The sequence below is a fragment of the Ranitomeya variabilis genome, chromosome 1 (genome assembly GCF_051348905.1).
Source record: "Ranitomeya variabilis isolate aRanVar5 chromosome 1, aRanVar5.hap1, whole genome shotgun sequence".
Taxonomy (NCBI): domain Eukaryota; kingdom Metazoa; phylum Chordata; class Amphibia; order Anura; family Dendrobatidae; genus Ranitomeya; species Ranitomeya variabilis.
The window spans coordinates 1,012,682,418-1,012,708,505 of record NC_135232.1 but is presented as its reverse complement, the minus strand read 5'-3'; the positions used below and the strand labels follow the sequence as shown (position 1 = coordinate 1,012,708,505).

Sequence of the window (26,088 nt, the reverse complement as noted above, 5' to 3'; positions counted from 1 at the left end):
GGTAACTTCTGCAGACATCGCGATTGATTGGTCGAGGAAACTGCTCATCAGTTCGGCCTGTCTGAGGCATGTGTGTTGTACGGTAGCGCCTAGAGTACGCCAGTGGCACGTGACGCCACACTTTCCTCTAGACATAAGGCTCCCCGTGTGAGGGGATGAGGCCGGTCTCTGCAAGGTGCGGGGCCTCCGCCATTCCGGTGCCAACCCCAGAGCAGGAAGAAGCGTGTGCTGAGGCTGCTGGAGCGGCGAGAACTGAGCTCCACACCACGGAACCCTGTGAGGTTGGGGATGAGGACACAGGAGAACTCTGAGGGTGTATTCTGGGGGCAAGCATGGGTAATATAACTATGTGGGGCTGCATGTTGGAGGTTTGCACTGGGAAATGGACTCTGCCGTTTTGTATGGGGCTACTTATTGGGGGCATTCACAGAGAAAGGGTTGGTGTTACTTGAGTGGGGCAGCATGAGGAAGATGATGAGGGGTTGTGCAGACAAGGGTGATGATTATTAGGGAGAGGGGCTGTGCGGAAAAGGGAGTGATAAGGGGGGTGATGATGAAGGGCTGTGTGGACAAGGGGTGATGATGATGGACTGTGCGGAGAAGGTGGGATGATGATGAGTGGCTGTGCGGAGAAGGAGGGATGATGATGAGTGGCTGTGCGGAGAAGGAGGGATGATGATGAGTGGCTGTGCGGAGAAGGAGGGATGATGATGAGTGGCTGTGCGGAGAAGGAGGGATGATGATGAGTGGCTGTGCGGAGAAGGAGGGATGATGATGAGTGGCTGTGCGGAGAAGGAGGGATGATGATGAGTGGCTGTGCGGAGAAGGAGGGATGATGATGAGTGGCTGTGCGGAGAAGGAGGGATGATGATGAGTGGCTGTGCGGAGAAGGAGGGATGATGATGAGTGGCTGTGCGGAGAAGGAGGGATGATGATGAGTGGCTGTGCGGAGAAGGAGGGATGATGATGAGTGGCTGTGCGGAGAAGGAGGGATGATGATGAGTGGCTGTGCGGAGAAGGAGGGATGATGATGAGTGGCTGTGCGGAGAAGGAGGGATGATGATGAGTGGCTGTGCGGAGAAGGAGGGATGATGATGAGTGGCTGTGCGGAGAAGGAGGGATGATGATGAGTGGCTGTGCGGAGAAGGAGGGATGATGATGAGTGGCTGTGCGGAGAAGGAGGGATGATGATGAGTGGCTGTGCGGAGAAGGAGGGATGATGATGAGTGGCTGTGCGGAGAAGGAGGGATGATGATGAGTGGCTGTGCGGAGAAGGAGGGATGTTGATGAGTGGCTGTGCGGAGAAGGAGGGATGATGATGAGTGGCTGTGCGGAGAAGGAGGGATGATGATGAGTGGCTGTGCGGAGAAGGAGGGATGATGATGAGTGGCTGTGCGGAGAAGGAGGGATGATGATGAGTGGCTGTGCGGAGAAGGAGGGATGATGATGAGTGGACTGTGCGGAGAAGGAGGGATGATGATGAGTGGCTGTGCGGAGAAGGAGGGATGATGATGAGTGGCTGTGCGGAGAAGGAGGGATGATGATGAGTGGCTGTGCGGAGAAGGAGGGATGATGATGAGTGGCTGTGCGGAGAAGGAGGGATGATGATGAGTGGCTGTGCGGAGAAGGAGGGATGATGATGAGTGGCTGTGCGGAGAAGGAGGGATGATGATGAGTGGACTGTGCGGAGAAGGAGGGATGATGATGAGTGGCTGTGCGGAGAAGGAGGGATGATGATGAGTGGCTGTGCGGAGAAGGAGGGATGATGATGAGTGGCTGTGCGGAGAAGGAGGGATGATGATGAGTGGCTGTGCGGAGAAGGAGGGATGATGATGAGTGGCTGTGCGGAGAAGGAGGGATGATCATGATGGGGGCATGATAATGATTAGGGGCTGTACGGAAAAGGGATGATGATAAGTGGCTGTGTAGAGGGGTATGAAAATGATGGGGAGATGATGAGGGGCTGTGAGAAGAAGGTGAGATGATGATGCGCTGTGCGTAGGGGGATGATAATTATGATGGGGCTGTGCGGGGAAGAGGAGATGATGATGGGCTCTCCATTCATGTGTCATGACTGTCACACAGCTGGGACATATGCAGCTGCGGCGCTGATCGGCCTGCGTGATCCAGGAATCCAGGTTTCCTCTGCAGCTTATTCGGCAAGTGCTATAGCTTGTCGAATAAGAGGGAACCTGAGCAAATTCACTCCTCTCTCATCCTCACTTGTGCAGACCAATTATTAGGTCCCAGCCGTGCCTCTCGGTGCCTTCTGTGGCCACATCTTCCCTGCGGCCCATACAGCTTGATCTGTTGTAGAAGTCTAATGGAACAAAACAAATTTTTATGAATTTTTATTAAAGGGAACCTGTGACCAGTTGTTTAGTGTGTGATCCAATGCCACCACCTTTCTGAGTGCCGTACACATTACATAAATGTGTACATCCTCTCCTAACTCCCCCTGTATACTATCAAAAATACCTTTTTATTTTCCCATCAGATGTATACTAAAAATACTTAGTTTTAGTAAAGTTCCGCAGGCACTGGGAGAAAGAATCCTGGTGCACGCACACTGTAGTACTCCTGCACAGGAGCACAATGCCGGGGACTCTGGGTGACATAAGGACACATCATCCACGTGAAGCAAGAAGGAGGACGCTATCGAAAGAAGAAGGGAAGCATAGGAGCAAGACCAATGTCATCCTGCAGACGGTCCTGCAGGTGAGTATAATAAAAGGTAATTTTCTTGTCTTACAGGTTGGTTTGGGGACAGATATATACAGAATTCTATAATGCTCTATATCTGGCCTGAAAGGCGGTGGCCGTAGCTCATATCGGTCAAATCTGGTGACAGGTTCGCTTTAACCCTTGCAGCGCCAGAGCAAAGAAAGCCAGAACTACTAGTAGGATGATGGAGCCATTCTAACTACCACAGGTGTATGTTTCACCAGCTGCTGCGATCGCCTGACCCCACTCTATCATGGTATACCCTTGACGTGTGTGTGTGAGGATAGTGTGATGGCATCGTACTCTGTGTGTGTGGGAGGGGGGCTGTGGGGCAATGTATTGTGGGAGGGGGCTGTGGGCGCATTGTACTGTGTGTCGGGGAGGGTGGGAATTATACTGTGCATGGGGGGGGGGGTCATCGTATTGTGTGTGTGTGTGTGTGTGAGAGGGGCTGTGGGGGCATCATACTGCGTGTTGTAGAGGGTGGGCATTATACTGTGAGGGGGAATTATACTGTGTGTGGGTATCGTACTGTGTTGCGATGGCTGTGGGGGAAGTGAACTGTGTGTGGACTGTGCGGACATGCTGTGTGTGGCGGAGGGATGTGGTGGCATCGTACTGTATGTGGCGGAGGGATGTGGTGGCATCGTACTGTGTGTGGTGGAGGGATGTGGCATCGTACTGTGTGTGGCGGAGGGATGTGGTGGCATCGTACTGTGTGTGGTGGAGGGATGTGGTGGCATCGTACTGTGTGTGGTGGAGGGATGTGGTGGCATTGTACTGTGTGTGGCGGAGGGATGTGGTGGCATTGTACTGTGTGTGGCGGAGGGATGTGGTGGCATCGTACTGTGTGGTGGAGGGATGTGGTGGCGTTGTACTGTGTGTGGCGGAGGGATGTGGTGGCATCGTACTGTGTGGTGGAGGGATGTGGTGGCGTTGTACTGTGTGTGGCGGAGGGATGTGGTGGCATCGTACTGTGTGTGGCATTGTACTGTGTGTGGCGGAGGGATGTGGTGGCATCGTACTGTGGTGGAGGGATGTGGTGGCATTGTACTGTGTGTGGCGGAGGGATGTGGTGGCATCGTACTGTGTGGTGGAGGGATGTGGTGGCATTGTACTGTGTGTGGCGGAGGGATGTGGTGGCATCGTACTGTGTGGTGGAGGGATGTGGTGGCGTTGTACTGTGTGTGGCGGAGGGATGTGGTGGCATCGTACTGTGTGTGGCATTGTACTGTGTGTGGTGGAGGGATGTATCTCCGCATTGTGTGATTTACATGGTTTAAATAAAGGTATTTTTTGTATTTTTGATAAACTAGCTAAGACTCAGTTTTCTTTTTTATATAATATATGGCCAGAGTCGCTATTTTCACAATATGCAATGGGCATATAGATGTAGACTTATACATCGCACTATATATATGCAATAATGACTTGGAGAGGTTATATATTACAATCTCAGTATGATGGAAATCTGTATCATATGACGATGCTTCCATGCAGGAATAGAGAGAACTAATAGAGAGAGCGGAGGGATGTGGTGGCATCGTACTGTGGCGGAGGGATGTGGTGGCATTGTACTGTGTGTGGCGGAGGGATGTGGTGGCATCGTACTGTGTGTGGTGGAGGGATGTGGTGGCATCGTACTGTGTGTGGCGGAGGGATGTGGTGGCATCGTACTGTGTGTGGTGGAGGGATGTGGTGGCATTGTACTGTGTGTGGCGGAGGGATGTGGTGGCATCGTACTGTGTGTGGTGGAGGGATGTGGTGGCATCGTACTGTGTGTGGTGGAGGGATGTGGCATCGTACTGTGTGTGTGGCGGAGGCATGTGGTGGCATCGTACTGTGTGTGTGGCGGAGGCATGTGGTGGCATCGTACTGTGTGTGGCGGAGGGATGTGGCATCGTACTGTGGTGGAGGGATGTGGTGGCATTGTACTGTGTGGTGGAGGGATGTGGTGGCATCGTACTGTGTGTGGCGGAGGGATGTGGTGGCATCGTACTGTGTGTGGCGGAGGGATGTGGTGGCATCGTACTGTGTGTGGCGGAGGGATGTGGTGGCATCGTACTGTGTGTGGCGGAGGGATGTGGTGGCATCGTACTGTGTGTGGCGGAGGGATGTGGTGGCATCGTACTGTGTGTGGCGGAGGGATGTGGTGGCATCGTACTGTGTGTGGCGGAGGGATGTGGTGGCATCGTACTGTGTGTGGCGGAGGGATGTGGTGGCATCGTACTGTGTGTGGCGGAGGGATGTGGTGGCATCGTACTGTGTGTGGTGGAGGGATGTGGTGGCATCGTACTGTGTGTGGCATTGTACTGTGTGTGGTGGAGGGATGTGGTGGCATCGTACTGTGTGTGGTGGAGGGATGTGGTGGCATCGTACTGTGTGTGGCATTGTACTGTGTGTGGTGGAGGGATGTGGTGGCATCGTACTGTGTGTGGTGGAGGGATGTGGTGGCATCTTACTGTGTAGCTGTTTATCAAGGTACAATGGCTGAATAACGGGAGCAAATGACTTATAAACTTTATAAAAGCAGTGAATTATCTGGTGCTGATTCGCACTTACAAGTAACAATAGAAGGTACAATAATCCCTATTGTAACATGTAGCAGCAACTCAGCAGATTTAATTCCGATCAGATAATATAAAATAATAATTATATTAATATTGAGCAGAATTAATTTCCCCCTCTTGGTTCGACCCTCCATAAGTCCCAGTCTCTCATGTGGCCCCTTGGGAAAATAAATTGGCCACCTCTGGTGTGTGTATAATACTACAATCTCAGTATTATATAAAAAAAGAAAACTGAGTCTTAGCTAGTTTATCAAAAATACAAAAAATACCTTTATTTAAACCATGTAAAACACACAATGCGGAGATACATAAAACAAGCAACGTGTAAAGCAGCCAAATAGACTAATAAATAAACACTGGGTCAGTGACCAAGAAATCCCAAGATATAGGGTATCTGAAGGTCATCTTGTACTGAAACGTATGTTGGGGAGTGGGTCCCGGCTCCATCGCACTGCACCATGACAGGTAATGGTATCTGACTTCAGTTTTTTATTTTATTTTTTTTATTTTGTTTTCTGTGCCGCCAGCATAACATCGATATCTAGAGAGGGGTGAGCAAGGAGTATGAAGGCAATATGGGGGCCCCTATGCATTTAGTGGTAGCTTGTAGCACCTGCGGGAGTGCCCTTGCTAAATTTTGATTACACCTTTCTTCTGCAGTTAACCCCATCTTTTCTAAGAGTACTATGTCTATGGTGGCACAATAAATGTTACAAGCCCTTGGTGCACTGCTTTGCAGCCGGTACCCTATATCTTGGGATTTCTTGGTCACTGACCCAGTGTTTATTTATTAGTCTATTTGGGTGCTTTACACGTTGCTTGTTTTATGTATCTCCGCATTGTGTGATTTACATGGTTTAAATAAAGGTATTTTTGATAAACTAGCTAAGACTGTTTTCTTTTTTATATAATATATGGCCAGAGTCGCTATTTTCACAATATGCAATGGGCATATAGATGTAGACTTATACATCGCACTATATATATGCAATAATGACTTGGAGAGGTTATATATTACAATCTCAGTATGATGGAAATCTGTATCATATGACGGTGCTTCCATGCAGGAATAGAGAGAACTTGTTTTCATCTGACCACCCCTTTATCCCCCAGCAATGGGATATAACAGTGGGGACCTGCCCTGGTCGGCAGAATGGGGCACTTTTATCTCTTTTAGAATTGAGCAGCACTGCACATGCTCAGTCTGAGCTGCATTCTTGTCCTAGGCGGCTGCGGAGCGCTCTGCTTTTTCAGCAGCGACGTTGAGAATGAATGGAGCAGCGGTCGGGCATCCAAGCATTTTATAATGAGGATGAAAATTCCTTGTTTTGCCAATCGGTGCAGGTCCCAGCGGTCACACACTCACTGACCAGCAAGTTGTCACCTAGCCCACAATTAGGTGATAACTTGTTTTCATTGCACAGCCCCTTTAAAGGGAACCAGTCAGCAGGCTTGTGCACAGTAACCTACAGGCCGGTGCTGTTATACTGATTACAATGATACCTGGTGATTAAATCCATCTTGTGATTGTTTCTTAATCTTTATTTTCGGTTTTGTGGTACTGATATGCCCGTGTCCTCAGGCGCTGGTGTATGTGGTGCTCTGATTAGCCTGCTGATATGGGGCGAGTCAGTGAGGGATCAGCAACCTAAGTTTACATAATGAATACCTAACATACTGAAGAAAGAGACAAAAAACCCTCCTGCAGTCAGGTGCCGGCCGTGGCTCCTGCTCTGCAGCATAATCGCATATTGTGGCAAGAATACATTTTTTTGATGTTATCCAGCTGGGGGAAAGAAATTGAAAATGGCGCCCGCCGCGTCTGTGCAGTAGCAGCTATCGGTGTTTAGCTGTGGTCCGACAGTTGCTGCTGTGCATGTGCCAGCGGCACCGCCTTGGAGGAGGATTTTTTTTTTCTTCTCCAGTAAGATGCCGCCGCCAGCGAATGAGCAGTAGCAGCTATGGAATCAAGCTAAACACTTATAGCTGCTACTGCTCGGGCGCCATTTTCAAATAGTTTTTTCCCTAACTGGATAACGTCAAGAAAATGTATTATTGCGACACTAAACATGTGGTGATGATGCTGCAGAGCAGGAGCCACGGCCGGCACCTGACTGCAGAAGCATTTATATATGAGTATGTGTGTGTTTTGACAAATATTTCCTTTGAAAACGATGTGTAAATACATAGAGAACTGCTGTATGTAAAGCTCATGTTAAAATCACATGGCAGTCGCATGTAAATGAAATGCTAGGTGTGAAAACTCAGATTGTACTCGCATGACACCCGTGCGACTCTCGGCAGGGAGACTCGGACCGATTATTCATACATGTGACTCTGGCCCAACCACAGGTCCAGCAGAGCATGTATATTGCTATAACTGTGGTGTCCAGTAGAGGGCGCCTATTGCTATAACTGTGGTGTCCAGTAGAGGGCGCCTATTGCTATAACTGGTGTCCAGTAGAGGGCGCCTATTGCTATAACCATGGTGTCCAGTAGAGGGTGCATATTATTATAACCACGGCATCCAGCAGAGAATGCATATTGTTATAACTATGGCTCCCAGCAGATGGCACATATTCCTATAACCACCGTGTCCAGCAGAGGGCACACATTGCTATAGCCACCGTGTCAGCAGATGGCACATATTGCTATACCTACAGCATTCAGCAGAGGGCATATACTGCTATAATTATGGCGAACAGCTGAGGGCGCACGTTGCTATAACTAGTGTCCAGCAGAGGGCGCATATTGCTATAACCATGGCTTCCAGCAGAGGGCGCATATTGCTATAACTATGGCATCCAGCTGGGAACGACTAGTCTGGGGGATTCAATGCTCCATTGATAAGTCAAAAGGTTCATTGCATATTAAAGACAGGCTTTAGAAATACATTTTCTAAAGATCTGTTAAAGTGTCAAACACTATAAAGACACTGTTAGGGAATTTATAAAGGAATATAGAAATTCTACTGATTTAAGGGGCATAGTGGACCTGTAAGGTTCCCTTTAATATGAAAATATTCATTACATTATATTATAGAAGTGTAGGCTCAAAACAAACAATAACAGGCCCATTAATACATACCTGACAAGTTTTACTGAAGAGAACAAACTACCTATATTGCAGATTTTTGGTCACATTCCTAACCACGCCCCCTAACCAAACCCATTTCTTTCTTCCCTGGCAGGGGAGATGTCTGAATGGGCATGGTAGCAGTAAAGGACATTCAGACTGCCTGGAACAGCGGGACATAAACCTAAATGTAGCCTTGTGCTGCTGTATCGAGGACAGTTGGAACCTATGTGTGGAGATACGAGGGTCAGTGGGTGCTCATGGACCAGGGCTCAACCCACTGACCGCCCGTACTCCTTTCCCGTGGACAGAATATCTCTCAGACAACACAGGATGAGGGTAAAACAGTAGGGCAATACTTTATTGAACCACCAACAGACAATAACATATAGAACAGTCCAAGCAAAATACCCAAGGTGGTGCAAAATTACCCTTCCGTTGACTCGCCTAGAATACTGGACCAGCGACTTCGGGCCTACCAGAGTGGACTACCCCAACCTGTGGAACCCCGCTTTTGAGATGCACCCACAGAGAGGAGGTAATGATAATCTTCAGAAGCTGACAGCCAATGAGGCATGTGGCCAGTTGATTGAAGGGTCCTAACCTGGCCTCTCCAAATGTCTCCTTGGGGCCAGATGACCGGTGGGTCCCAATCCGGCTTTCACAAATGTATCCATGGGGACAGGTGACCAGTGAGTCCCAATCCTGCGTTCCCCAAATGTCTCCATGGGTTCAGTGATAATAAGTGGAGCTGATCTGTATTATTCCATCCTGTAGCATGTCAAATCTGTATTCCCCTTGATGGAGCCATGGTGCCTTGGCTGCGGTTCTGTAGAGACTCTCTACATAAGGACATAGGTTCCTTTTTAAACCTACATCTGTGGTTCAGGCCATCTACCCCCCCCCCCCTAACTTTAACACTCATATGACAACAGTCTATCTTTCTTGACCCACCGAAGAAAAACACATAAATTCAATAGTCCACATTTAGACAATAGCCTATGTCTCTTGGCGCACTGAAAATAGATGTGTGGCATAGATATGATTGAATGCTCCTTCCTGTAATAATGTCCCCATCTAGGCCCCTTGCTAATACTTTTCTGTACTATGAAAAGTACAGTATTAAAACCCTGCTCATATCGGCACCAAAAACATAGTTTTAGAATTTTTAAGGTTGATGGTAGACATACAGTAAGTCCATAGAGTTCAACCTAAGAGGCAGGAGTGACATGTATTACATGGTATAAGCTGGTCATCAAGGAATGTATACAGCCCCCAAACTATATTATATGCATAAAGCTCTTTCATAGACAAGTCTAGCGATACCTTTACAGTCCTTTACTGAGAAATCAGCGTATGAATTGATATGCAAAGGAGGCTGTAGCTCTTCTGATCCTCTGTCACTCTAGCTCTATTCCCTACCCATGGTTGCATTTTCCTCCTTGAGTGACAGCCTTTATGCTGCGTGACTTCAGGAAAAGGAATCATCAGTCAAGCAGGAGGAGGCGGCTCTCAGCAGGGAATAGAGCTGGAATGGCAAAGGCTTCAGATGTACCATAGTCCTTCATTTGCATATAAATTTATATGCTGATTTCTCAGTAATGGATGAATGGATTTACCATGTAAAAGTATCACTGAACTTGTCTTTGAAAAAAGCTGCATGCACATATAAATAGTTTTGGGGTAAAATCCTGCTCACAGATTCTTTTTAAATTAAAAAAAAAATTAAAGGAAAAGTTTGATCCTGGAAAACTTAAAGGGTATATCTGGCACTTTATGGAAAAACGAAAAATGTGCCTAAGCACTAACAGTAATTGCAACTTACCTGCCTATTGTGCATGGCGCCGTTCTTCCCCGGCACAGACCGCTCCGGCCGTGCATTCACCTGCTCCTGCTGATTCGACGGGGTGGGACTTTGGGCGTCATTATGATTGATAGCCAGCTCCCCCAGTTAGGAGGCAGGAATCCATCTGTCAATCAACATGACGTCGGAACTCCATCCTGTCGACACAAGGGAAACTGAAAAGAAGCCTCCGCTCTGCAGACGTGACCTCAGCAGAGGCTTCTGAATCCCCGGCGGGAGCTGTCTGTGACCGCTCTGTGCTGGGGAAGAATGGCGCCATGCACAACAGGCAGATAAGTTGCAATTACCTACCTGTTAGTGCTTAGATACATTTTTTTTGTTTTTTATAAACGGATATACCCTTTAAAGTATCCTTCAGACTTTTTTTGTGTTGCTTTTTTAGTTTAAAAAATGGGGTATCATTAACGAAAACAGGCCACAACTAGAGCATTTTCACACCCATGTCAAAAACAGTTACACAAGTGCACTTCTCGTGGCATGTTTCATATGTTCTTAATGAAATCAATCTAACTTCTGGCTGCACTTTTTGCCGTCAAAAAAAAAATATATATATATATATATATATATATATATATATATATATACACATACTAGATTGTGACCCGATTCTAACGCATCGGATATTCTAGAATATGCATGTCCCCGTAGTATATGGATAATGATGATTCCAGAATTCGCGGCAGACTGTGCCCGTCGCTGATTGGTCAAGGCAACCTTTATGACATCGTCGCCATGGCAACCATTATGACATCTACGTCGATACTGTGCCCGTCGCTGATTGGTCGAGGTCGAATTCGCGGCAGACTACCCGTCGCTGATTGGTCGAGGCAACCTTTATGACATCATCGTCGCCATGCTGTGCCCGTCGCTGATTGGTCGAGGACGATGATGTCATAATGGTTGCCATGGCGAAGATGATGTCATTAGGTTGCCATGGCGATGATGTCAGAATGGCTGCCATGGTGAAGATGATGTCATAATGGGTATATGTGCATGGGACTATGGGAGGGAGGATGTGTATGATGGGCATATGGGCACGGGACTATGGGATGGAGGATGTGTATGATGGGTATATGGGCACGGGACTATGGGATGGAGGATATGTGTGACGGGTATATAGGCAAGGGACTATGGGATGGAGGATAATTATTATAATTTGTTATAACTAACCACAGTTGGTTGCTATGCCCGGGCTCTTCAGCTAGTAAATAAATGAGAAAGGTGACGCAAAAATGTTGTGTGAAACCACCGGCAAAATGTTATATGTCAACATTTACCTAATTTTATAGTATTTTGTGGAACTCATAAGATCCAGATGAATGCTAAACACTTTTGAGCACACTTAGAACTGTTGATTTTATGATGAGTTTATTGACCAAAACACACAAACATATCAATAGAAAAACATGTCCAAACTCTTACGAGCTTTTCTGCAAAACATCCTGAGGCCATGTGCACACGCTGCGGATTTCAATGCGGAATTTTCCGCAGCGGATTTGATAAATCCGCAGTGAAAAACCGCTGTGATTTTTACTGCGGATTTATCGCGGTTTTTATTGCGGTTTCCTCTGCAGATTTTCAACCGCATTTTCCTATTGGAGCAGGTGAAAATCCGCAGCGGAATCCGCTCAAAGAATTGACATGCTGCGGAAAATAAACCGCTGCGTTTTCGTGCGTTTTTTTCCGCAGCATGTGCACTGCGGATTTTGATTCCCATAGGTTTATATTGTACTGTAAACTCATGGGAATCTGCTGCGAATCCGCAGCAAAATCCGCAGCGTGTGCACATACCCTGAGTGCTGTGATACATATCATATCATAAAATGGATGATTACACCTGGACTCTGAGAAAGCCACAATGTTATCACGATGAAGGCTCTTTCCCGTTATACGATGCTGGTAGAAGCGGTGGAGGGCTATGCTGTAATTACTTTTGAATATTTTAGCAATTATCTTAAGCATCAGAATGGATTTGGCAAAGATTATTGGAAATTACTGCTGCCAATATAGACTAAATAATATGTATGATGGGTGCCACATGTTACAATAATCTTTGAACTCGGCATATAAACATTTGGGTAATTATAAACCTCTAACAGGTATAATGTAAATTATTTGGCAGCTACAAGTGATGCATTAGCTCTCCACTCACTCCCTTATGAGTCAATGAAGGATACAGTCTAATATTATTTATACTAAACAATTGCTTCTCCTAATGCTCAAAGCAATTATAAACTCTCAATGGCTTTTTAATATCACTTGATTGGTGCTGTTATGCAACATCATGCTTATGGCTTTCATTTTGCATGGGCCATAACTTTGTAAAATAGATTGGAACAATATTCTATTCGCATTAACAAATCCATTCAGGTCGTCTTTTCTTTTTAATTTATTTTGGTCTCTTTGAAAACTTTTCGGTATTAAAAGAAAACAGACCTAATACTAGAACCTAAATATTAGATTAAAGCTTTGTGCAATGATCAGGAATAGTATTTTCAATGTCTCTAAAATGCTGTTTTCTAATCACGCAGTTAAATCCGGTGTTTTCTTGTCTCTGCTGCAGAAATTGACCTGTGATGGCTCATAAAGCCATACTGAAAAAACAATGCTTTTTATCATACTTCCTAACAAAAAGTGGAGTAAAATGCAAGGTAAAAGACAAATATAAATAAAAATTATATAGCTGAAAACATCATCTTAACCTGCAAAAATAAACAAGCTGCCATACAGCTCCATCAGCAGAAAAATATGAAAGTTATAGCTCTTAGAATAAAGCAATGCAAAAATAATTATTTTTTCTATGAAATAGTTTTATTGTGTAAAAGCGCCAAAACATAGCAAATGATATAAATGTGGTATCACTGTAATTGTACTGACCCAAAGAATAAAGTTGCCTTATCAATTTTACCACATGTGGAATGGCAAAAAAACCCCGCAAAAAACGCAATCTCAGAATTGCTTGCTTTCGTTCATTCAAAAATCAAAAAATGTCATGTGCCGGGAGATGGTACCAAAGCTCTCAAAATATGGCGATGCAAAACCTAGTTTTAGGGTGTGACAGCTGCCTAGCATAAAAACCCGATATAAATCTGGTATCGCTGTTATTATGGCACTGACTCAAAGAATAAAGTCGTATAATTACTTATAGCGCACTAGGAATGAAGTAAAAAATAAATAAAACCAATTCTTCAGCTGTTGATTTGTTCATTTTCTCACCCAAAGTAAGGCTTGGCTCACATTTATCCTGTGATCTGTGTTGTGCCTTTATGCAAATGCATATAATCAGTTTTGCTATGCTTTGTATTGAACTGTGGTGTATTGTGATAACTTATCCAATAACGCCATCTATTGACAATGTTCTCATTACAGTTTACTTTCTGTTTCATTGCTTACTGTGCAAATTAATCTTTAAGGGTACCGTCACACATTGAAATTTCCATCGCTACGACGTTACGATTCGTGACGTTCTAGCGATATCGTTACGATATCGCTGTGTCTGACACGCAGCAGCGATCAGGGACCCTGCTGAGAATCGTACGTCGTAGCAGATCGTTTGGAACTTTCTTTCGTCGCTTGATCTCCCGCTGTCATCGCTGGATCGTTGTGTGTGACAGCGATCCAGCGATGTCTTCGCTTGTAACCAGGGTAAACATCGGGTAACTAAGCGCAGGGCCGCGCTTAGTAACCCGATGTTTACCCTGGTTACAAGCGTAAACGTAAAAAAACAAACCGTACATACTCACCCGTCGGTGTCCTTCAGGTCCCTTGCCGTCTACTTCCTGCTCTGAGTGCCGGCCGGAAAGTGAGAGCAGATCACAGCGGTGCTGCGCTCTGCTCTCACTGTACGGCTGCACTCAGAGCAGGAAGCAGACGGCAAGGGACCTGAAGGACACCGACGGGTGAGTATGTACGGTTTGTTTTTTTACGCTTACGCTGGTAACCAGGGTAAACATCGGGTTACTAAGCGCGGCCCTGCGCTTAGTTACCCGATGTTTACCCTGGTTACCCGGGGACTTCGGCATCGCTCCAGCGCCGTGATTGCAACGTGTGACCGCAGTCTACGACGCTGGAGCGATGATTATACGACGCTGCGACGTCACGAATCGTGCCGTCGCAGCGATGAAAATTTCAATGTGTGACGGTACCCTAAGGCTCATCAAGTCTTCCGTAGTTTCCCAGCAGTCTCTGCATTAGCATTGCCCCCTTCTTCTCCAGCAGCCTTTTTGGCCTCATGGATACGGACACGCTGATTATCTCTCCCTGATTTTCAGCCCATCTGGTTGTTTACCTCCACATAGCACAGTTGGTGAGTTATTTTCCCCTTGTTAGAGCTCACCATGTTGTATTATATGGCTACTCTGTTCCATATGTTTTAGATCAAAGTAGTCTTGATACTACAGATGTTTATACTACCACCATGTTGTGCAATTACGCTGTGAATGTCCTGTACCATACATAATGCTACTGTATGTTATTTAGATATGTTGTATGCCTTGTACTGAGTACTTTCATTTTTTCTTATAGTTTTACACTATCCTATTAATAAAAGTTGTAAAGGACCCCCTGCGTCTACCTCAATGCATCGATAGGAAAGAGTTTAGCTGTCTGTCAACTCGCTTTTCTTAAGCACAAAGTTGAGGGTGCCAGAACAATCTGTGCTGAGCACTTGCATCGGGGTTTCCATGTAAATCTCTGAAATACGTGATTCAGACAGAACCCCCGGTGGAAGATTCCCTATGAGGCAGATGGAGACACTGGATGCCGTCTGGCCTATGCTCCGGCTGTGTTTGTCTTTGTCTGGCCTCTTTTATGTACGCCTAAAGAGTCCAGAGTAGCTGCTGCCTCATTATAGTGAATGGATCCCTTAGTGGTTTCATCTGAATCACATCATTATGAGATTTAGATGGAAACCCTGAAGTAAGTTCTCAGGGTAGACCGCCAGATAAATGTGATCCAAAATGTTGTGCAAAATGTTTCCACTAAAAGCTTCAACTCAATCCACAAAAAAATGCATGTCCCCACTCAGTTCCGTCATCTGTTATCGGAAACCTAGTGTGCTTCCATGTTACTGGTAGTACAAAGGCTCTGAAAAAGCACTATGGATCCTCACCCGTCAAAAGAAATTCAGCGAATTCTGTACTCCAAAACCTAAGTGCACCACCTCCCTTCTTAGCCCCCACAGTGTTCCTAAACCACATTTACAGTGCCTTGCAAAAGCATTCAGCCCCCTGGAACTTTTCAACCTTTTCCCACATATCATGCTTCAAAAATAAAGATACCAAATGTACATTTTTGGTGAAGTATCAACAACAAGTGGAACACAATTGTGAATTTGAACGGAATTTGTTTTCCAGTCCACCAGCTGACAGCACCATTGGAGGACGTCCTTCTTATCCGCAGTGGGACAGGAACCACAAGTTAAAAGGACCCTCCCCACTCCACCCACCAGTGTTTTTCCTGTCCCACTGCGGATAGGAACTGCAAGACGTCCTCCGACGGTGCTGTGCAGATGGTGGGGATCGGGGGGTCCAGCCTTTCCTTTCCCCGCCGCAAGATATCTGCGGCTGATACCTGCCATGGGGGGTCCCTCAGCCTCCCCAGTGTAGCGCTGCTCCTGGGGTCGGGTCCCTTTCCTCCTCGGGGGGGGCTCTCGGCCCGGGTGCCTGTATGCCGGGAAGTGTGTGCGGCGACCGCTTCCAGCAGCGGCCGGTTCCAGCGTGCGGCCGCGGTTTCCGGGTCCAGCGGCCGCGTCACTTCCGGTGCGGCCAGCATGGAGGATGACGCCGGCAGCAGCGCCGGCCTCGGTGAGGGGCACAGCGCGGTCACCGCAGCGGCGGTAAGGAGGGCAGGATCAATCTAAGAACATCTTTTTTACCAGAAGACAGACAAGAGGCCTTGATCAGGCACATCCATCAATTCAGAAGTACCCCCTCCATAAGAGATGCAATGAGGATACTCGGCTTCATGACAGCATTGTTACCCTGTGTGAAATGGAGCCAATTCCACTCGCGGGAGTTGCAAAGAGAAGTCCTAGGATCCTGGAACAGGAAACAGAGTTCCCTAGACAGGAAGATGCTTGTGTCTCCGTCGGTGAAGAGATCCCTAACCTGGTGGACCAGACCGAGGAACCTGAGAGAGGGAGTACCGTGGGTACTCGATCCCTGTGTTACGGTTACCACAGACGCCAGTCAATACGGATGGGGCGGTCATTTAGGAAGAACATACTACCAGGGAGAATGGACTCCTCAGATTGCGGCAAGATCATCGAATTTCAGAGAGCTGTATGCGATCTGGAAAGTGTTGGGCCAGGCCCAGTCATTGGTCCGAGACAAATAAAGAAAAAACCTAGCACTCAACTGATGCTTATGTGCAAATTTTATTGTAGTACCCAAAACGTTTCGGTCCCTCAAGCGGACCTTCATCAGTTACGTACTAAACTGAAGCGGTGGACACCGCGTCTGACAGCAGCACTTCACGCCTGATCTTCCACAGCATTCTATCCAGTACAGCGTTCTGCCAAGACACTGCAGGTACAAGTGCCCTGAGACAATATTGTCTCTTATGCCCGAGCTTCAGTTTAGTACGTAACTGATGAAGGTCCGCTTGAGGGACCGAAACGTTTTGGGTACTACAATAAAATTTGCACATAAGCATCAGTTGAGTGCTAGGTTTTTTCTTTATTTGGATTAAGGTGTGGGAGCCTACCTTAGCACCATTTGACCAGTAGTGCACACGCTATTTTCTACTAGCATTGGTCCGAGACAGACACGTGAGAAAACTGTCCGACAATGTCACAGCAGTGGCATTTCTGAGACACCAGGGAGGTCCGAGACATCCACCACTGCAACACTTAGCAGACCAGATTTTCAGGTGGGCAGAAAGATCTGTCAAATCCATCTCGGCAGTTCACCTGGAAGGTGCCAAGAATCAACTAGCAGATTTCTTGAGCCGAAAGTCGGTACATCCCGGAGAGTGGGAACTGAACCCGGAAGTATTCAGCGGTCTATGCCAGAAATGGGGCGCACCTCAGGTGGACCTCTTTGCCGCCAGGTCAAACGCAAAGGTCACAGCATTTTTTTTCTCTGAATCCTCTAGATGGAGCCACAGGAGTAGACGCCTTGTCTCAGTATTGGGGAGAAGGCCTCCTGTACGCATTTCCGCCTTTTCCTCTGATATCGAAGACACTCAGGAAGATACGAGACGAGAGAGCAACTGTAATCCTGGTGGTTCCTTTTTGGCCGAAAAGAAGCTGGTTTTCTCTACTGTCCAGGATGTCAACAGAAGAACCAGTCTTTCTACCGAACAGGCAGGACCTTCTATTTCAGGGTCCGGTGTTCCACAAGAATCCAGACTCTCTGCACCTATCTGCTTGGATCCTGAACGGCAAACCCTAAGATCCAGAGGCCTGTCAGAAGAGGTCATTACCACACTCCAGGCAAGCAGAAAGCCGGTGACTTCGGCGATTTACAACAAGATCTGGAAGCGGTATTGTTCCTTTCTGGGAAAAGGTCATGTGGATACTTCAAAACCAGATATCCCTAAAATCCTCGATTTCCTGCAACTCGGATTTGACAAGGGCCTTCGGCCTAGTACTCTAAAAGTACAGATTGCAGCACTTAGTGTATTTTTTGATACATCACTAGCCTCCCATCCCTGGATAGCGAGATTTTCCAGGGCCACACAGAGAATGAGGCCACTTGTGAAGAAATCAACTCCTCCTTGGGACCTAAACCTAGTCCTTAACACTTTGTGTAAAACCCCTTACTTACTGTCAGAAGATATGGACATAGCCAATCTCTCCTTTAAAACCGCCTTCCTAATTGCCATCACATCGGCTAAAAGGCTAGGGGAGATGCAGGCTCTTTCTATCCAGAACCCATATCTTCAAATCTTTGACGACAGAATAGTCTTCAAACATAACCCAGCTTTCCTCCCCAAAGTAGTATCATCTACCAATATAAATCAGGAAATAATCCTTCCTTCTTTCTGCCAACACCCTAAAAACGCAAAAGAAGGGGTCTACCATAACCTTGACGTTAGGGAGACTGTTCTAAAATACCTGGGGGCGACAGAAAGCTGGAGACGGGACACTGACTTATTTATTCAATACGGTGGTCCAAATAGGGGTTGCAAGGCAGCAAAATCAACCATTGCTAGGTGGATTAAAAACATGATTAGCCTAGCATATACAAACCAAGGGAAAGATCCCGGGGACACTCTTAGGGCCCACTCAACACGAGCCATTTCTACATCATGGGCAGAGAAGGGGGGTGCCTCAGCTGAGCAAATCTGTAGGGCGGCGACTTGGACTAGTCTTTCTACCTTTGCTAGACACTATAAATTAGATGTCGTATCAGACCAATTAGCCTTTGGTAGGAAAGTCTTACATGCAGTAGTCCCACCCTAGTTAACATCCTTTGGTATTCTCCAATGGTGCTGTCAGGTGGTGGACTGGAAAACGGTAATTAGTTCTTACCGGTAATTGTATTTCCAGGAATCCACCTGACAGCACTACTAGTTCCCTCCCACTGCAAACTTTTACTACTGACTAATGTGATGTAACATTGGTGTGTAATTGTAAATAAACTCTCTTTTTTGCATCCATCCAGATGTGGTACTTAGAAAATCACTGGTGGGTGGAGTGGGGAGGGTCCTTTTAACTTGTGGTTCCTGTCCCACTACGGATAAGAAGGACGTCCTCCAATGGTGCTGTCAGGTGGATTCCTGGAAATACAATTACCGGTAAGAACTAATTACCGTGTTTTTGTGGAAATTCAAAAACTGAAAAGTGGGGTGTGCAATATTATTCGGCCCCTTTAACTTAATACTTTGTTGCGCCACCTTTTGCTGCGATTACAGCTGTAAGTTGCTTTGGGTATGTCTCTCAGTTTTGTACATCGAGAGACTGAAATTCTCAAGCTTAGTAAGGTTTGATGGAGATGGTTTGTGAACAGTTTTCAGCTCTTTCCACAGAATCTCCATTGGATTGAGGTCTGGACTTTGACTTGGCCATTCAAACACCTGAATACATTTATTTGTGAACCATTCCATTGTAGATTTTTCTTTGTTTGGGATCATTGTCTTGTCCCAGTCTCAGGTCTTTTGCAGACTCCCAACAGGTTTTCTTCAAGAATGGTCCTGTATGTGGCTCCATCCATCTTCCCATCAATTTTAACCATCTTCCCTGTCCCTGTTGAAAAACAGCAGGCCCAAACCATGATTCTGCCACCACCATGTTTGACAGTTCAGGGTGATGAGCTGTGTTGCCTTTACGCCAAACATATCGTTTGGCATTGTTGCAAAAAAGTTTGATTTTGGTTTCATGTGACCAGAGCACCTTCTTCCACATGTTTGGTGGGTCTCCCAGGTGGCTTGTTGCAAACTTTAAACAACACTTTTTATGGATATCTTTGAGAAATGTCTTTCTTCTTGCCACTCTTCCATAAAGGCCAGATTTGTGCAGTGTACAACTGATTGTTGTCCTATGGACAGACTGTCCCACCTCAGCTGTAGATCTCTGCAGTTCATCCAGAGTGATCATGGGCCTCTTGGCTGCATCTCTGATCAGTCTTGTTTGAGATAAAAGTTTAGAAGGACGGCCGGGTCTTGGTAGATTTGCAGTGGTATGATACTCCTTCCATTTCAATATGATCGCTTGCACAGTGCTCCTTGGGATGTTTAAAGTTTTGGAAATCATTTTGTATCCAAATCCGGCTTTAAACTTCTCCACAACAGCATCATAGACCTGCCTGTTGTGTTCCTTGGTCTTCATGATGCTCTCTGTGCTTCAAACCGAACCCTGAGACTGTCACAGAGCAGGTGCATTTATACAGAGACTTGATTACACACAGGTGGATTATATTTATCAGCATTAGGCATTTAGGACAACATTGGATCTTTCAGAGATCCACAATGAACTTCTGGAGTGAGTTTGCTGCACTGAAAGTAAAGGGGCCGAATAGTATTGCACGCCCCACTTTTCAGTTTTTGATTTTTCCACAAAAATTTATTATAACCAATAAATTTTGTTCAACTTCACAATTATGTTCCACTTGTTGTTGATTCTTCACCAAAAATTTACATTTGCTTTCTTTTCTTTTGATGCAAGATATTTGGGAAAAGGTTGAAAAGTTCCAGGGAGCCGAATACTTTCGCATGGCGCTGTAGCGTCCACATGTTTGGCATTTATTTAGCAATGAAAGCCCACTTAATTTACGGGTGTGTGTCTCTAGAAGCATGAGCTGACCATAATGTACTGGGCGATACAATGTATGGGCACTGCAGAGGCAGATTGGCAATTTTCACTCAGCAACATCCGCTGCTGCTTGTTTCTGGAAAACATTTGTGGATTCAAAATCATCACTACACCTGTAGATATATTTCCAAAAGGGTATAAATTCAAAATGGCGTCACTTGAGGGGGTATTCTGCTCTTCTAGCACTTAGGGGCTCTGTATATGGAGTCCATAATCTGTTCTAGGAAAATCTGCTCTCTTCAGGAAGCAAATGGTGCTCAGTCACTCCCGAGTCTCACCGCGTGGCTAAGTAGTACTGTACATCCACATATAGGGCATTTCCACGTTCAGAAGAAAATGTGTGACAAATTTTGGTGACATTTTTACTCTTTTTTCCCCTTGTGAAAATGTAACATCTGGAGCCAAAACAAAATTTTAGTAATAAAAATGTAATATTTTTTTTCTGCACTGCCCAATGGTATAACATTTTGTGACACACTGTGGTGTCACTATGATCACTGCACCCTTAGATGAATCCTGCTGTTCTGGCACCTCAGGGGTTTTCCCAGTGGGCCATGACACCCACAAACCACAACAATAAAATCTTCACTAAATTATGGCTCTCCTTCCCTTCTGAGCTTTGCACTGTGCCCCAAAAGTAGTTCCCGATTACATGTAGGCTATTGGCGCACTCAGGACAAATTGCACAACTAAAATGTCATTTTTTTTTCCTATTAGCCTTTATAAAAATGTAAAAAAATTCTGCTAAAACATTAGCTGTAATAATTTAATTATCCTTTCTTCACAGCCAAATGGTATACATTTTTGTGAGAAACATGTGGTGTCAAATGCTCACTGCACCATAGATAAATCCATTGAGGGGTGTAGTTTGTAACATAACATCATTTATGGGGGGTTACAGGGTAGTGTAAAATACTACACATACCTTCCTGCCTGCAGATAGATATTTCATTAGTGAAGAAACGTGAATCTGTAAATGTAGATGAGACTGTAAGTTCCCAGACCTCTGTATTAGTATGCAATTTTATTCATGTTTCATAAAGTTCTTTTGTTATGGCAGTTGATGTGCAGTGCTCAATGTCCATAGAACAGCAATCAGTTTCTTGGTCTTTGTGTCTTTGCTCCCAACACAACAAGACCTTCTTTTCCCAACCATAACTGATGGGCTTCTAAGGGATGGTTGTAAATGGTGGAGTGGGGCCCCATAAAATATAATATAGGATATAGCAGCCCTAGTTACAGTGGTTTCTCTCTGAGGAGGCAGAAGGATTGATACCACATTTCTTGAAGACTTGTAAGTTCACTGCACCGCACTATAACATCAAAGAACTTTCTTCCTGTCTGCCACCGTGATCCATGTCTCATGCTAGTTCAGAAGCAGAGTCTGATGAGAGACAGATAGAGAAGAGTAACAACTCTGAGGATGATATTAAACAGACTGATTGTCCGCCCCCCTGTCTGCCACTACACCAAAATTTGATATACTCAATCTAAATCATGTATTAATGATGGACAGGTAGATGAATATGACTATAATGAAGAAAATGACTATAATGAAGAAACTGTCATTAACGGGGAGCAGGAGAGCAAGGAGCACTCCTCTTAGTATAATAAGTATCTGAGCCACTCTTAATATACTAACTCTGAGCCTAATATGGAAAGATAAAATAGAGATACAAGTTCTGGCTCTGAGAAAAGGGAGGCAATGGATCTGTTATATCAAACAGTAACATAGACAAAGCTGACATTGAAATATCCAGTATGGCACAAAACCAAAAAGACATGGCTAATTCTTTTAATACACTGCAAAAAAAAATGTAGACACTCGACTCAACTGGCAAATTTTGAGGATAATTCAATAAAAAAATAATTTAGGCTAGGTTCACATTGCGTTAAAGCAGCCCGTTCAATACATGCATTAAACGGGCTGCGTTAACGCAAGTGCAGACATGTCATATCGCTAGCGCAGATAGATCTAGCAGGTGCTCTATCTGCGCTAGCGGTGACGGACCCGGAAATGCTGCAGCCCGCATCCCAGGGTCCGTCACTCAATGATGGGACATTGCTAGCGATGCGCCCGAAATAGAGCTTAATGGCAGCATTAACGGACTGCGTTATGCTGCGGTGTAATGCAGTCCGTCTAACGGACTTTTAAGACGTAATGTGAACCCAGCCTTAAAGATAAGAGGAGTTCCTAAAGCAGTTGCATTTTCTCAATTGAACAACTACAGTATATTTCGAAAATGACAACTCAGCTTGTTCCACACTTGCTTGAGCGGAAAAAAGTAATGTGTATAGAATTTCAAAACCCCATTATTTGTCAGATAAAATACAAAGGGATATTGTTAATACCGGTACTTAGAAATCTTTCAGTGTAAGAAACAAATTAATGGCCTTGACCAGAGATGCAAAAAATTTGCCTTACCCAAACTCTATTCTTCTCTTTAAGGACTTATCCAAAATGACTCTACAAACTAGAAGAACAGGATCGAACTTCACACTTTACAAATTGGAACATAGAATTATTTCCCTCGTTCATCCCGGAATACAAGAAGTACACCTACACAGCAGCGACTTGCTGGGGAGACTGTGTGGATGAGGTAGGGACACATTATGCAAGCGAAACAAAAAAAAAAGTACGGAATCACAAGAAGGGAGGCACCAGTCCAAAACCAGTGACACCCAGGGGAGTATAATAAAAGGTTTTTTTTCTTGTCTTGCAGGTCGGTTTGGGGGCATATATATGGCATTATAGAATGCTGTACATCATGCCTGAAAGATGGTGGTGTTATCGCATATCGGTCAAACCTGGTAACAGGTTTGCTTTAAGACATTAAATCTGCAAAACAAAGACATTTCTTGACCTCAGGCATATCTCCAAGATATTACTATTTTGGTGCCATTGCTCCCTTGCATCCCTCATGCGGTGCAATACACAATGTAGTAAAGCTAGGTAGGACAAGGTTAAAACCTAGCACTAGAGGATCTGATTACTTGAATTTGGCCAGCTATGTTTACATCCAGGCCCTATGTTCATTTTTAGTCAGCTGGGTAAGCTGAGCAGTCTGTTTGTTGGTTCTGGTAAGTAAGCAGCAAATGTGGGCTGTCTGGAAGTTGAACACTTCTCTGTGGTAGTGGAGATGAATAGTATTGATTTACAGACTGTGTCTACTGTTTGCAGGAAATGCAGGGCAAGAGTTAGAAGAGCTAAAGCCAGTAATAAAGTAAGGCTTGCAAGGGAGATCAAAAGCAGTAAAAAAAGGATTTGGAAGGTATTTCGAAAGCAAAAGAAAAGTCAAAGATGCTACAGGATTTTTTACAGGCTGAAAAGGGTGAAGTGGTCGAAAATGATGTTGAAAAGGCTGAACTTTTAAATTCCTATTTTGCATATGTGTTCTCTATGAAAGCAATTGTGAGATCAACTGATCTTCACAGTGCCATCAAAGGAATAAAATAATCCACACTATCCATAAACACAGAGATGGCGAGGAAACACTTAGCTAATTTAGATGAATTTAAATCTCCTGGTCCAGATGAATTACATCCTAGGGTACTGAAAGAGTTAGCAGAGGAAATTGCAGAACCACTAGCCAGAAGCTTTGAAAAATCCTGGAGAACAGGAGAAGTCCCAGAAGATTGGAGAAGGGCAAATGTCCCTTTCTTCAAAAAAGGAAAGCAGATAAAGCCAGGAAATTACAGGCCAGTGAGCCTTACTTCTGTACCAGGAAAGATCCTTGAGCAAATTATTAAACAGCATGCACAGTATGTAAGTACTTGGAAAAGAATACAGTAATTAACTAGAGCCAGCATGGGTTTGTAGCAAACATGTCATGCCTGACTAATCTAATTTCCTTCTATGATGGAATCACTGGCTGGGTGGATCAGGAAAATGTGGTAGATATAGTATATTTTGATTTCAGAAAAGCATTTGTTTAAGTATCTCATACTATCCTTTTTTTAAAAAAAAAAAATGACCAAGTATAGGATTGACAAGGCTACGTTACGTGGATTCATAACTGGCTCAGTGATCGTACTCAAAGAGTCGTAATAAATGGTTGCACAACCAATTGGAAAAGTGTTTCAAGTGGGGTACCACAAGACTCTTTCCTGGTCCCAGTGTTCAACATTTTCATAAATGATTTAGATAAGGGAAATTAAGGTAAACTAATCAAATTTGCAAACAATGCAAAACTAGGAGGGACAGCTAACACTAGAGAAGACAGAGAAAGGATTCAGAAGGATCTAGAAAAGCTTCAACAATGGACAGCGACTAATAGAATGGTATTTAGCAGAGAAATGCAAGATCTACAGACTTGGGTATACTAATAGATCACAGACTGAACATGAGTCAACAGTGATACAGCAGAACAAAAGGCAAACACAGTTCTAGGATGTATTATGAGAAGCACAGAGTCTAGATCACGTGAATTAAGTATCCTCCTCTACTCCTCCTTGGTCAGGCCTCATCCTGAATACTGTATCTAGCTCTGGGCACCACATTTTAAAAAAGACATTGAAAAACTGGAGCAAGTTTAGGGAAGAGCTACCAGGATCGTGAGCTGACTGCAAAGTATGTCCTACGAGGAACGGTTAAAGGATCTGGGAATGTTTAGCTTGCAAAAAAGAAGGCTAAGCGGAGACTTAATAGCTGTCCACAAATATCTGAAGGGCTGTCACAGTGTATTCACACTTATTCTCATTTGCACATGTAAACATGGGAAGCAATGGAATGAAACTGAAAGGGAGAAAATATAGATTAGATAGTAGAAAAAACATTTTGACAGTGAGGGTGATCAATGAGTGAAATAGACTGCCAGGAGAAGTTGCTCCTTCAATGGAAGTCTTCAAACAGAAGCTAAACAAACATCTGTCTAAGATGGTTTATTGAATCCTGCATTGATCAGGGGGTTAGACACATTAACCCTTGAGGTCCCTTCCAACTATAACATTCTATGATTCTGCGACAGCTAATGCCAATGCTGAGGTGTGAGTACAACCATGTTAATGTACTGTGCTTACCCTGACAAAAGGACTGTGTGGTTTATTACTGTATATGTTTTTTGCTAAAGAAAAGCTGTTATATTTTGATTATCTTATGCTGGAGAAAGTATTTATTATTTGGAATACGTAGAAATTAAATAAACTTTACCTTGTTTTGACCCTAGACCTGTATCTGTGCTAAGTAAGTGCCTACTGCTGAGCGTGAATCCCTACAACATATATGCCACATATTTACTGCAGATCAGTTGCAATCTAATATATAATTGCCTAGAATACTACTTCCTGCAATTTGTGCCAACTTCCGTGGCTTTGTCCGGAGCTAATGTCCGGAGCTAATGTCCGGAGATAAGTGACGTCACCAGTGTCCTACACCCAGGCAGAGCACAGGGGCCCCAGGCAGCATATGGGGCCCCAGGCAGAGCACAGTGGCCCCAGGCAGAGCACAGGGGCCCCAGGCAGCATATGGGGCCCCAGGCAGAGCACAGTGGTCCCAGGCAGAGCACAGGGGCCCCAGGCAGCATATGGGGCCCCAGGCAGAGCACAGGGGCCCCAGGCAGCATATGGGGCCCAGGCAGAGCACAGTGGCCCCAGGCAGAGCA

General features: G+C 45.1%; 1 long non-coding RNA gene across 1 annotated transcript; it reads left to right on the top strand.

Annotated features, from left to right (window-relative positions):
* Window positions 1–95: 95 nt before the first annotated feature.
* LOC143792997 (uncharacterized) lies at window positions 96–25,744 on the top strand. Its single transcript, XR_013220022.1, has 3 exons — window positions 96–276; window positions 22,938–23,088; window positions 23,212–25,744. It is a non-coding gene; the product is annotated as an uncharacterized LOC143792997 (long non-coding RNA).
* The last annotated feature ends 344 nt before the right edge of the window (window positions 25,745–26,088 follow it).